This window comes from Arachis stenosperma, chromosome 7, assembly GCF_014773155.1.
Source record: "Arachis stenosperma cultivar V10309 chromosome 7, arast.V10309.gnm1.PFL2, whole genome shotgun sequence".
NCBI classification, from domain to species: Eukaryota; Viridiplantae; Streptophyta; class Magnoliopsida; order Fabales; family Fabaceae; genus Arachis; species Arachis stenosperma.
The window spans coordinates 11,418,106-11,432,950 of NC_080383.1; positions in this window are offsets into that span (position 1 = coordinate 11,418,106).

The window sequence follows — 14,845 nt, forward strand, 5'->3', positions numbered from 1 at the left end:
CTACATCCCATCCTCGCAGTGAAAACTACGCTCACGCGCTCTGTCACAGCACGGCTAATCACTGGTTGGTTCCCGCTCCTGCTGGAATAAAATCCCTTGATTCTTTTGCGTCTGTCACTAACGCCCAGCACTTGCGAGTCTGAAGAACGTCACAGTCATTCATTACCGGAATCCTACTCGGAATACCACAGACAAGGTTAGACTTTCCGGATTCCCAGGATCCTACTCGGAATACCACAGACAAGGTTAGACTTTCCGGATCCTCATGAATGCCGCCATCTATCTAGCTTATACCACGAAGATTCTGTTGGGGAGTTGACGATTGGATTTTTGACGGTTTAGAATTTTACAAATGAAATCTCGTCGAAGTATAGTCTCTAAACCAATCGCTAATCCTTTCATACAAAAATTTGTTTGTCACAAGTACAAACCCCTAAAATCTATAAACCGAAGTATTTAAACCTCGGGTCGTTCTCCCTAGGATTTACAATAAAGTGTCTTGTTATTGGTTGTGAGTTGTTTTGGGGTTTTTGAGATTATAGACAAGAATTATAAATGGCAAAGGAAATAAACTAACAACTAACAAAGCTCTTGGCAAGATATGAGAACTAGAAGTCCTATCCTAGTTATCCTTCTCAATTGTGATGAGAATTGTGTATTGCTCCCACTTAGTTAACCTCTAACTATGGAGGAAGGTCAAGTGGATGAATCAATTCGATTCCTCAAGTCCTAATCAACTCCTAAAGGAATGACTAGCTTTAGAGGCATTCAAATCAATTAGCAATCTCTAATTATCAATCAACAAAGGAATTAGATAACTCAAGAGTCACTAATTACTCTACCTAGGCCAAGAGGAACAAAATCTACACTAAAATCCAACCAAGCATTTCATCAAACACTTGGAAGGCACAAAAGAAAAGCAAAGCAAATTGACAACAAGAATAGAATCTAACAACATTTATTGAAAGGAATTAACAACAACAATCAAAAGAAACACATTTATTATGAATTACCTTTTATTGAATTGGAAGAAAGCAGAAGGAACAATACTAGATCTACAACAAAATATAAGAACAACATAAAGGAAATTGCAATAAAAGAATGGAAGAAGAATGAATGTAACAACAAGGAATTGAGAAGATAGAAGTAGAAGAAGATGAATCTAAATCTAAATCTAAGAACTAAACCTAATCCTAATCCTAATTCTAGAGAGAAGTGAGAGCTTCTCTCTCTAGAAACTACTTCTAAAACTACAACTAACTAACTAATGATCTAGAATTAGTCTATGGATGTGAATGTGTTAATCCCCTTCAATCCTTGGCTCTTATATGCATTTTGGCGCCAAAGTTGGTTGTTGAAACCTTCCAAAATCGCCAGGCACGTGTTGCAATAAAAGAATCACGTGCGGACCACGACGCGTGCGCGCACGGTACGCGTGCGCGCACGGTACGCGTGCGCGTCCTTGTCCTGTATCGCCATGTGCGCGCGAGCGCCTTGTGCGCGTACGCGTGCTTCGCCGAGATCAATTCTTTGGCTTTTTGTGCTTCTCTCCACTTGCATGCTTCCTTCCTTGCTTTCTTTGATCCATGCCTAGCCTATTTCATCCTGAGATTACTAACAAACACATCAAGGCATCTTGTGGAATCAAAGAGGAAATAGAATTCATCAAAATAAGGCTCAAAAAGCATGTTTTTACACTTAAGCACAAATATGGGAGAGATAACAAAACCATGCTAATTTATAGGCTAAATGTGACAAAAGGTTATCAAAATGCTCTAAATTCAATGCAAGACAAACTGTCAAATTGGGATTTGTCAGGAGTCTAAGAGATACACATTCAAGCTCGGTTGCATGTAGAACGAAGGTGGTTGTCAATCACGCACATTCATAGGTGAGAATGATGATGAGCGTCACATAATCATCACATTCATCATGTTCTTGGGTGCGAATGAATATCTTGGAATAAGAATAAGAGAGAATTGAATAAAAGTAATAGTAATTGTATTGAAACTTGAGGTACAGCAGAGCTCCACACCCTTAATCTATGGTGTGCAGAAACTCCACCGTTGAAAATACATAAGTAAAAGGTTCAGGCATGGCCAAATGGCCAGCCCCCTGAGTGATCAAGAGACCGAATAATCAAAGGCTAAACAGTCAAGAGATTAAACTGTCAAAAGATGTCTAATACAATAGTTAAATGTTCTATTTATAATAAACTAGCTCCTAGGGTTTACATGAGTAAGTAATTGATGCATAAATCCACTTCCGGGGCCCACTTGGTGTATGCTTGGGCTGAGCTTGATCAATCCACGAGCTGAGGCTTCTCTTGGAGTTGAACTCCGAATTATGACGTGTTTTGGGCGTTCAACTCCGGATCATGACGTTTTTCTGGCGTTTAACTCCAGACAGCAGCATGTACTTGGCGTTCAACGCCAAGTTACGTCGTCAATTTTCGAATGAAGTATGAACTATTATATATTGCTGGAAAGCTCTGGATGTCTACTTTCCAACGCCGTTGAGAGCGCGCCATTTGAAGTTCTGTAGCTCCAGAAAATCCATTTCGAGTGCAGGGAGGTCAGATTCCAACAACATCAGCAGTCCTTTTTGTCAGCCTTTTTCAGAGTTTTGCTCAAGTCCCTCAATTTCAGCCAGAAATTACCTGAAATCACAGAAAAACACACAAACTCATAGTAAAGTCCAGAAATATGAATTTAACATAAAAACTAATGAAAACATCCCTAAAAGTAGCTTGAACTTACTAAAAACTACCTAAAAATAATGCCAAAAAGCGTATAAATTATCCGCTCATCAGACATCCCCTCAGAGCCCGACACACCTTCAGAGACATCTGGAGGCGAGCGATCTTGAGGAGGAGGCACATACCCAGGCAACGCCATGAGGAGCCCCATCCGATACAGCCAGCTGACTCAGAGATCCCTCTACAGACTGAGCCTCCCCTTCAGCAAACAGACCCCCTTCCACTCACAGAGACACCGGCAGCCCATCCTTCCAGAGATGACACTTCTTCACACCCAATTTGAGTGAGCATCGAGGACGATGCTATTATTTAAGTGTGGGGAGGTCGCCATCTCTGGCATATATTTTTTGGTGAACCACTACAGACTCTTATCTTATTTGTTCATTTTCTGTATTTTATTTGCACATTTTTCTTCTTTTTTTTGCTTTTGCTGTATTTTTGCATTCTACACTTTGGGCTGTATATATCTTAGATATTTTAGCTTAATTTGCACTTTTAGTTTACTAGTTATATATTAAGTGGATTAATTAGTATAGTTGCCCTTTTAGCATATGATAAGTTGGTTTAATTGAAAATAAAAGAGTAAACTAGGAACTTTAGTAAATTAAAACAATCCATACACCTTGTATATATAGCATTACATGTTAATTAGTTAACAACATTTCTTCAAGAAGGAACACTAAGATTTTAAGGGGCACCTTAAGATTTACATTGAGTTGAATGGAAACTCTTGATTTCTACTTGCATGACATACATAACTGATATATGATTTCTGAGCTTGAGAACACACAGCCCGCGAGTTTTGAGCTTAATTATATGGTTACATCAAACTATAAATTTTATTCCTGTGTGTTTCGTGCTTCTTTTCTATGCTTGCAATCTTGATTTTGTTTTAATCTGTATGTCCAATTATAAAATATAGGTACATACTAAGAGATGATTGAGGCCATTACTTGTTTTTGCTCACTTATCCCAAATATCCTACCCTTGCAATCACCTTTGTTAGCCCCCTTAAGCCTTTTTACCCTTCTTCTGTTTTATAACCACGTTACTAGCCTTAAGCAAAAAAACAAAATAAAAATTCCAAGTTGAATCCTTGGTTAGCTTAAGATAGATATTGTGTATAAATTAAGTATGGAGAATTTTATGGGAACATGGGATGAAAAAAATAAAAAAAGGGAAACTAAATTGAATAAATTATCTCAAAAAATTTGGGAAGCATGCTCATGTGAAATCAAAATAAATTAAGTTACCATGTGCATAGATAAAAATAAAAGAAACAAAAAAATTTGAGTAATTAAATAAGGGGATACAAAAATTTCCTTAATGCAAAATAAAAAGAATCAATGCACATGGGACACAATTCGAAAATAAGTTTGATACATGAGCATGTAATACAAAAGTGGAAAATATTTGGGTAGCTAGGTAAAGCATTTTAAATTATATAAAGTATGTATATGTTAGGTGAGATCTTAGACTAATCAAGGATTCACTTTGTTAGCTCACTTAGCCTTATATATACATCCTTACCCTTACCTCAGCCCCATTATAACCTGAGAAAAGACCTCATGATTTTTGTATATCTATATTCCATATTTGTTGATTGGTTAAATGAAAAACAAAATTTTAGAAAGTATGACTAAGAAAAGAAGAGAGTGATTAGACCGTAAACACAAAATCCAGTGAGGGTTCAACAGCTCATTCTCATATATCCATATTTAATTATTAATTGTCTTGCAAGTTGTGAACTATCTTAACTCAACTCAATTGTAACTGTGCTTTAATATGATTTGGCCCTAATAGTATGTATATGATTTCTTGAAGATATGAATTAATTTAACTACATGTAAGCCTTATATATAGGTGAATAATAACTAGAATTGCATGACTCATTGAGGTAGCTTGCATTTAGAATGGATTGCATTGCATAAGATTCCACCATTTTACCTTTACTCTTTTCTCTTAGATTTAGCATGAGGACATGCTATTATTTAAGTGTGGGGAGGTTGATAAACCCCTATTTTATGATTCATCTTGTGCTTAAATTGAGTGTTTTTATCAACTCTTCACCCACTTATTCATATGAATTTGCATGGTTTTACAATTCCTTCCTTCTGATATGACATATGAGAAAACATGTTTCCTATGCTTGAAAAATATTAAATTTAATTATCCTTTATTACCATTCGAAGCCGTGATTTGTGTGTTGAGTACTTTCAGGTTTTATAAGGCAAGAATGACTTAAAGGATGGAAAAAAAACATACAAAAATGGAAGGAAAGCACAAAATGGACGACGCGTGGACGACGCGAACGCGTGCTTTGCGAAAAGTGGCATATGCGCGAACGCGTGCATGGCGCGAACGCGTGGCTCATGCGAAACACAGATGACGCGGACGTGTGACTGACACGACCGCATGGAAGAGCAACACTCCAGATGACGCGATCGCGTGACACACGCAGACGCATGACGTGCGCGATCTGCAGAAATTGTAGAAGTCGGCCTCAGCGACTACTGGACCCTTTTTGGTCCAGATCCAAGCACAGAGAACACAGATTAAAAGCTATAAATTGGAGAATCCATCGATTCATCAATATAGATGATACAACATACATTCATACATAGTTTTAGGATTTAGATGTAGTTTTTAAGAGGGAGAGGTTCTCTCCTCTCTCTTAGGATTAGAATTAGGATTTATCTTATTGGGATTATTTCTTCATCATAGGTTCAAATGTTCCTTTTATTTATTTTCTCAATTTGACTTATGAATTTTTCCATGTTGAATGTGATTTCTTTCATTAATAATTGATGTATTTCAGACATATGATTTTTATTTAGTTTCTTATATTCTTGGCTTTAGTTGATTAATTGGTGACTCTTGAGTTATCAAACTCATCGTGATTGATAATTGTATCTTTGCTGATTGATTTAGATTCCTATAACTCTAGTCTTTCCTTAGGAGTTGACTAGGACTTTATGTGTTAAATTGATTTGTCCACTTGACTTACCTTCATAGTTAGAGGTTAACTAAGTGGGAGCAAAAATATAATTCTCATCACCATTGATAAGGATAACTAGGATATGACTTCCAGTTTTCATACCTTGCCAAGAGTTTTATTAGTTATTAATTTACTAACTCCTGCAATTTATTTCTCTTGCTTAAAACCTTTTCAAAACCCAAAAATACTGTTTTTCATAACCAACAATAAAACACACCTCCCTGTAATTCCTTCAGAAGACGACCTGAGGTTTGAATACTTCGGTTTATAAATTTATTGGGTTTTGTTACTTGTGACAACCAAACGTTTGTACGAAAGGATTTTCTGTTGGTTTAGAAGCTATACTTACAACGCGATTATATTTGTGAATTTCTTTACCGATAGAAAATCCGATTCGTCATGTGAACAACTTTGATGAAGAGGCTAAAGGAGGTGCCTCCTAGTGCGCTTAAGTTGGAGGCTTCTGGGTTGAGAAAAGAGGTGGAGGAGCTAAAGAAGGCCAATGCTTCATGGAAGGCCAGGGAAGTAGCCATGAAGTCGGCTGCTACCCAGCTGACAGAGATGGTTAAGTCGGCGAATAAGAAGTGTACCAAAACTGTCATTGAGGGAAAGCATGTTATGGCAAGGAACGTCTGAATTTACCAGGAGAAGATGTCCCTAGCCAAGGACTATAAAGAACTCAAGCAAAGGTACGAAGAGTTGGAGGATGATTCTACCAAGGGCCTAGACGAAGCTATAGAGAATGTGAAAGCTCAAGTCCAAGTCCTTGCTCTCGACCTCGACCTATCTGCGGTGTACCCTGATAAGATGGTTGTTAATGGCCAAATTGTTGATATTCTTGAGAATGACAAGGATTCTCCTACTTTTGAGAGTTTGAAGATACCCTTTCCTTTCCCCTACCATGCCGACGTCTCCCTCTGAGGCCGAGCTTTCTGTGACCGAGTTGGGGACCCCATCTGCTGCTTTGGGTTTGAGGTTGTTGTCCTCGAGTCTGAGATCGAGGTTCCTGAACCCAAACTAGAGACCTTTGCCAGTGTTGACCAGTCTGCCCCCGCGTCTTAAAGTTTTTTTTATTTTGTTTATATGTACAAGTGTGGTGCCCAAGTTTATGGGCTGATGGACAATTTATTTGCACTTTTGGATACTATTTTTTGCTTTTTGGCTTTCGAGTTACACTTTACTTCTGTGCATATTGCTTTGTTACTTATTATTTTTATGATTTTTGCATCATTTTTATAATAATTAGTATAGCGCTTTTTCATGATGCAGTATATATTTTGAGAATGTACCATTCTAAGTTATTTTTGCAAGTCATTTATAGTTCTGCTTCTTTATCAACACTCTTTGCTGGAGATGACTTTGAGGTCGAATAATGACTTGCTTATATAACTTGTACACCATCTTGGATCTCATCGCTTTATCATGCCGACCACAAGAAGTCGGTCGTGAGTTTTGCGTTTTATCGAGCTTAAATTGATGTGAATAATTTGTAGAGAAACTTAATAGGAAAAAGATGATATCATTAATAAAAAATAATTTACAACTATTTTTTGCTACTACCAAGAGTTTTTCATGTTTTAACTCTTAGTCCTTGTTTTAAAACGTTGTTAAAACCCCCTTCAGGAAAATCCTTTTGGGAAAAAAATTATGAAGTCGGAAAAAAGAGTACACCAGGGAACAAGGTTCGATTTCCAACTGTAGTATCTCTTCATATTACAAGCATGCCACGACTTGGGTAGTTCATCACTCTTGATCGAGGTCGGACACTTTGTAATAATCTTTTCCTAAGGATTTTATAATCTTGTAAGGTCCTTTCTAATTTGCTGCCAGTTTTTCTTCGCTCGACCTTTGTACTCTGATGTCATTTCAGATAAGGATGAGGTTATTTACGGAAATGTTTCTTCTTATGACTTTCTTATTGTACCTTGTTTTTCTTTTATTTTGGTTATTTTTCTGTATTTTTCTTTTTATTGTTATTTTCTGAGTACTTATACATTGCTACTTTTATGTATTTCTACTCTATTTTCGCATTTTGCATTTTTAGTTCATATTTTAGCTATTTAGTTTCGTTTGCAATTCTGACTTATTAGTGGATTAATTAGTATAGTTTACCCTTTTTAGCATAAGATAGCATAGTCTAAATTGAAAAATATAAAAAGGAAGTAAGCTAGGAAATTGAACATAACAGATTTAAATCCATAAACCTTGTATATAGAGCATTACATCATATAGTTAAGTTGACAACATTTCATCAAGGAGGAACATTAAAACTTCAAAGGCTACCCTAAATAATTTTTTTTTATAAGAATAATGGGAATTTTTAACTAAACCTGCATAACATATATGAATGATATATGATGCTTGAGTTAGAGAACACACAGCCTGTGAGTCTTGAGCTTAAATGTATGGTTACGTTCAAACCATAATTTCATTCCTGTGTGTTTTGCTTCTTTTTTTTATTCTGATGTTATTTACTTTGTTTTAATCTATATGTCCAATTATAGAATATAGAATATAGAATATAGGTACATACCAAAAAGAATGATTGAGGCCATTATTTGATTTTAACCCACTGGCCCCAAAAATAGCCTACCTTTTACATCACCTTTGTTAGCCCCCTTGAGCCTTTAAAATCCCTTTTATTCTATTTAGCCACACCACTAGCCTTAAGCAGGAAAACAAAATAAAATCCCAAGTTGAATCCTTGGTTAGCTTAAGATAGAAAATTATGAATAGATTAAAGTGTGGGAAACCTATTGGGAACATATGATAGAAACAAAAGGTAGAAAAAGTTGAAAGAAATAAAATAACTCAAAAACTTTGGGAAGCATGCTCATGAAAAATCAAAGTTAAATTACCATGTGTATTAAAAAAAAGAGAGAGTTATTTTTCAGTATTTAATAAAGGGGATACAAAAGAATTCTCCAATGCAAAATAAAAGCAATGCACATGGGATAAAAATAAAAATTGAAGCATGAGCATGTAACAACAAGTGGGAAAATATGGGAAAATAGGTAAACAAGTTTTGTTTTACTAAATATGTATGTTAGGTGAGATCTTAGTCTAATTAAGGATTCACTTATTAGCTCACTTAGCCTTATACATATATCCTTACCTTTACCTTAGCCCCATTACAACCTTAATTAAAGACCTCATAATTTTTTGTGTGACTATATTTTATAATTGTTGATTGGTTAGATGAAGAACAAAGTTATAGAAAGTAAGAATAAAAAGAAAAGTAGAGTGAATAAACCCAATAAACACTGAGTGACTAGAGAGTAAACACAAATCTAGTGAGGGTTCAATAACTCATCAACATATATCTGTGCTTAAATTACTAATTGTTTTGCAAGTTTGTACAATATTTTTCTTTCCCATCTCATTTGCTAAAATGCTTTATTATTTGAGGGTTGGCTATATATATATATATATATATATATATATATATATATATATATATATATATATATATATATATATATATATATATATGACTCCTTGAGAATGTGAATTAATTTGACTACATGTAAGCTTTATATATGAGGGGATAAATTAGAATTGCATGACTCATTTAGGTAGATGCATTTAGAATAGGTTGCATTGCATAACATTCCACCACTTTAACCTTACCTTATTCTTTACCTTGGATTTAGCATGAGGACATGCTATTGTTTAAGTGTGGGAAGGTTGATAAACCCATATTTCATGAGTTATTTTGTACTTAGTTTGAGTGATTTATTCAATCCTTCACCCACTTATTCATATTAATTGCATGGTTTTACTTTCCCTTCCTTATTATGTGATGTATGTGAAAAACATGTTTCCTAAACTTTAAAATTAATTATTTTAATTATCTTTATTTTCATTCGATGCCGCGATTAGTGTGTTGAGTAGTTTCAGATTTTCTAAGGCAAAATGACTTAAAGGATGGAAAAGGAAACATACAAAAATGGAAGGAAAGTGCGAAACGGAGTTTTGAAGAAACTGGCACCCACACGATCGCATGAATGACGCGATCGCGTGCCAGAAGCAAAGAAGCAGCGACGCGGCCGCATGACTGACGCGACCGCGCGCCTTAAGCAGAACGCATACGACGCGGACGCGTGACTGACGCGACCGCGTGGCAAGGAAAAGCTCCGAATGACGCGACCGCGTGACCCACGCGGACACGTGACAGAGGCCACGAATCAGAATTTACAAAATATGCCCCCAGCGATTTCTGAAGCCCTTTTTGGCCTAGATCCAAGTACAGACAGCATAGACTAGAGGTTATAAAGTGTGGAAATGCATCCATTCAAAGGGGGCTCGCATTTTTGTTACTTCCGATGATTTAGATTTAGTTTTGAGAGAGGTTCTCTCCTCTCTCTCTTAGGATTAGGATTTAGGACTTCTCTTAGCTTGTAAGAGTGACTCTCGATCCAGGTTTTTATGCTCCTTTGTTTTTAAGCTTCCCTTTCACTTTATTTATTTATTCCAGCATTTGAGTTAATTATTTACTTTTATAATTTAATTTATGAATTATTCCATGTCACAGATTATTGTTTGAATTAATGATAATTGAGGTATTTTTAGTTTATGATTGCTTGCTTTTATTTACTTTTTCCCCCTTTTGGTCTTGGTTAAGAAATCAGTAACTCAACAGTTATCAAACTCAGCGTAAGTGATAATCGTTATCTTGCTAATTGAACTGAACTTCAATAATCCCAACTTTTTCTTAGGAAATAAATAGGATTCGAAGGTCAAACTAATTAGTCCCTTGACTTACCTTTGCTTCAAAGGTTAACTAAGTGGAATTAAGATACAACTTTCATTATTGTTGAGATGGATAACTAAGTTGGACTTCTAATTTCTCTCACCTTGCCAAAAGTTGCTTTACAGTATTTATTTATTTTAATTGCCATTTATTTTACTTGCCATTTATATTACTTATTCCTCATTCTTGAAACCCCGAATTCACAATCTCCATAGCCAATAATAAGAACATACCTCCTTGCAGTTCCTTGAGAAGACGACCCGAGGTTTGAATACTCGGTTAACAATTTTTAAAGGGGTTTGTTACTTGTGACACCCAAAAAGTTTGTATGAAAGAACTTTTGAAGGTTTAGAAACTATACTTGCAACGAGGATTTATCCGCAAATTTCTAGACCACGCAAAAGTTCTCTCATCAGTCCGCTGTCAAGCGAACACGGAATGACCCTTGTGACCAACCCTCGAAAGGCTTTAACTCCTCAACCAGGAACACTGAAGCCTATCTGTCGTAATAAGTAACGCGCATCTTCAATATTCCCTCTCTGTTCTTCTCAATAGCTGCCATTAGCTATTGGAAAATTGATTGCCCGCCACTAGTTGTGCATGTGCCTCGCGTCCCTTCCTGAAAAACAACTGTTGTAGCCTCTCATAGGTACATCACACGATGGCTGAAATCGGTAAATAGCGTGTACTATTAAGCGCAACATTCATGCACTCGGAGAGGTTCGTCGTCATGTGCCTGATGAGCGGATAATTTATACGCTTTTTGGCATTGTTTTTAGGTAGTTTTTAGTAAGTTTAAGCTACTTTTAGGGATGTTTTCATTAGTTTTTATGTTAAATTCACATTTCTGGACTTTACTATGAGTTTGTGTGTTTTTCTGTGATTTCAGGTAATTTCTGGCTGAAATTGAGGGACTTGAGCAAAACTCTGAAAAAGGCTGACAAAAAGAACTGCTGATGCTGTTGGAATCTGACCTCCCTGCACTCGAAATGGATTTTCTGGAGCTATAGAACTCCAAATGGCGCGCTCTCAACGGCGTTGGAAAGTAGATATCCAGAGCTTTCCAGCAATATATAATAGTTCATACTTTATTCGGAAATTGATGACGTAACTTGGCGTTGAACGCCAAGTTCATGCTGCTGTCTGGAGTTAAACGCCAGAAAAACGTCATGATCCGAAGTTGAACGCCCAAAACACGTCATAACTCGGAGTTCAACTCCAAGAGAAGCCTCAGCTCGTGGATTGATCAAGCTCAGCCCAAGCATACACCAAGTGGGCCCCGGAAGTGAATTTATGCATCAATTACTTACTCATGTAAACCCTAGGAGCTAGTTTATTATAAATAGAACTTTTTACTATCATAATCTCATCCTGGATTGTATTTTGAATCTAGTGATCACACTCAGGGGGCTGGCCTCTCGGCCATGCCTGAACCTTTTACTTATGTATTTTCAACGGTGGAGTTTCTGCACACCATAGATTAAGGGTGTGGAGCTCTGCTATACCTCAAGTATTAATGCAATTCTATTTTCTTTTATTCAATTCTCTCTTATTCTTATTCCAAGATATTCATTCGCACCCAAGAACATGATGAATGTGATGATTATGTGACGATCATTATCATTCTCACTTATGAACGCGCGTGATTGACAACCACCTCCGTTCTACATGCAACCGAGCTTGGATGTGTATCTCTTAGATTCCCCAACAGAATCTTCGTGGTATAAGCTAGATAGATGGCGGCATTTATGAGGATCCGGAAAGTCTCACCTTGTCTGTGGTATTCCGAGTAGGATACTGGGAATCCGGAAAGTCTAACCTTGTCTGTGGTATTCCGAGTAGGATTCCGGTAATGAATGACTGTGACGTGCTTCAGACTCGCAAGTGCTGGGCGTTAGTGACAGACGCAAAAGAATCAAGGGATTCTACTCCAGTAGGCGCGGGAACCAACCAGTGATTAGCCGTGCTGTGACAGAGCGCGTGAGCGTAGTTTTCACTGCGAGGATGGGATGTAGCCTTCGGCCAGTGTGATGCCTCCAGACGATTAGCCATGCGAGTGACAGCCGCAGAGGACCATTTTCCCGAGAGGATTCAAAGTAGCCATCGTCGAACGGTGAACCCCTATACACAGCTTGCCATGGAAAGGAATAAGAAGGATTGAGTTGAAGCAATAGGAAAGCAGGCGTCCTTGAGCCATACAGTATCTCCATATGCTTATCTGAAATTCCCACCAATGAATCTGCATAAGTATCCCTTTTATTATTTCTTTTTGTTATTTGATTTTCTAAATTCCATAATTTTATCTGCCTAACTGAGATTTACAAGGTGACCATAGCTTGCTTCATACCAACAATCTCTGTGGGATCGACCCTTACTCACGTAAGGTTTATTACTTGGACGACCCAGTACACTTGCTGGTTAGTTGAACGGAGTTGTGTCCACTCGTGCCAATTTCAAATTCCATAAAAGTAAAAGGAGTACAACTTAAAGAATAAGGATCACAATTTCGTCCACCAAGTTTTTGGCGCCGTTGCCGGGGATTGTCCGAGTATGGACAACTGACGGTTCATCTTGTTGCTCAGATTAGGTAATTTTCTTTTCAAAAATCTTTTTCAAAATTTTTCTCTTATTTTTCGTTTTTCCTCACATTATTTTCGAAAAAAAATTAATAAAAATACAAAAAAATTAGAAAATCATAAAAACTAAAAATATTTTGTGTTTCTTGTTTGAGTCTTGAGTCAATTTTTAAGTTTGGTGTCAATTGCATGCTTTAAAAATTTTTCTTGCATTTTTCTAAAATCCCATGCATTCATAGTGTTCTTCATGATCTTCAAGCTGTTCTTGACAAGTCCTCTTGTTTGATCTTGATGATTTCTTGTTTTGTGTTGTTTGTTATTTTTCATATGCATTTTTTGTTTGTTAGAGTCCATGCATTAAAGATTTCTAAGTTTGGTGTCTTGCATGTTTTCTTTGCATAAAAAATTTTTCAAAATTGTGTTCTTGATGTTCATCATGATCTTCAAAATGTTCTTGGTATTCATCTTGACATTCATAGTGTTCTTGCATGAATCTTGTGTTTTGATCCAAAATTTTTATGTTTTGGGTCATGTTTGTGTTTTTCTCTCTCCTCATTAAAAATTCAAAAATAAAAAAAAATATCTTTTCCTTATTTCCCTCCAAATTTTCGAAATTTTGGGTTGACTTGGTCAAAAATTTTTAAAATTAGTTGTTTCTTACAAGTCAAGTCAAAATTTCAATTTTAAAAATCTTATCTTTTCAAAATCTTTTTCAAAAATCATATCTTTTTCATTTCTTTCTATTTTTTTCGAAAATTTTAAAAAATTATTTTTCAAAAATCTTTTTCTTATCTTTTATATCTAATTTTCGAAAATTAGCTAACAATTAATATGATTGGTTCAAAAATTTGAAGTTTGTTACTTTCTTGATAAGAAAGGTTCAATCTTTAAATTTTAGAATCTTATCTTGTAGTTTCTTGTTAGTTAAGTCATTTTAAAAAATTAAATCTTTTTCAAAATATCTTTTTCTTAAAATTTTATCTTATCTCTCATCTTATCTTTTTCAAAATTTTATCTTTTTCGAAATTTGATTTCAAAATATCTTATCTAACTTCTTATCTTCTTATCTTTTTAAAATTTAATTTCAATATCTTTTTCAATCAACTAACTAACTTTTTGTTTGTTTCTTATCTTTTTCAAAACCACCTAACTACTTCTCCCTCTTCTATTTTCGAAAAATATCTCTCTCTTTTAAAAAATTCTTTTTAATTAATTAATTGTTTCAAATTTTAATTTCAATTTTAATTTTATCTTTAATTTTCAAAAATTACTAACCCCTTTTTCAAAATTATTTTCGAAAATTCTCCTTCTCTTTTCTTATATTTAATTATTTAATTACTAACACTTCTCTTCACCTCTCCTCATCTAAAAATCTGAATTCTTCTTCATTATTCTACTCCCTTCTTTTTCTACTAACATAAAGGAATCTCTATACTGTGACATAGAGGATTCCTCTTTCTTTTCTTGTTTTCTTCTCTTTCATATGAGCAGGAACAGGGATAAAGGCACTCTTGTTGAAATTGATCCAGAACCTGAAAGGACTCTGAAGAGAAAATTAAGAAAAGCTAAATTACAACAATCCAGAAACAACCTTTCAGAAATTTTCGAACAAGAGAAGGAGATGGCAGCCGAAAATAATAATAATGCAAGGAGAATGCTTGGTGACTTCACAAAGCCAACGTCCAAGTTTGATGGAAGAAGCATCTCCATTCCTGCCATTGGAGCCAACAACTTTGAGCTGAAACCTCAGCTAGTTGCCT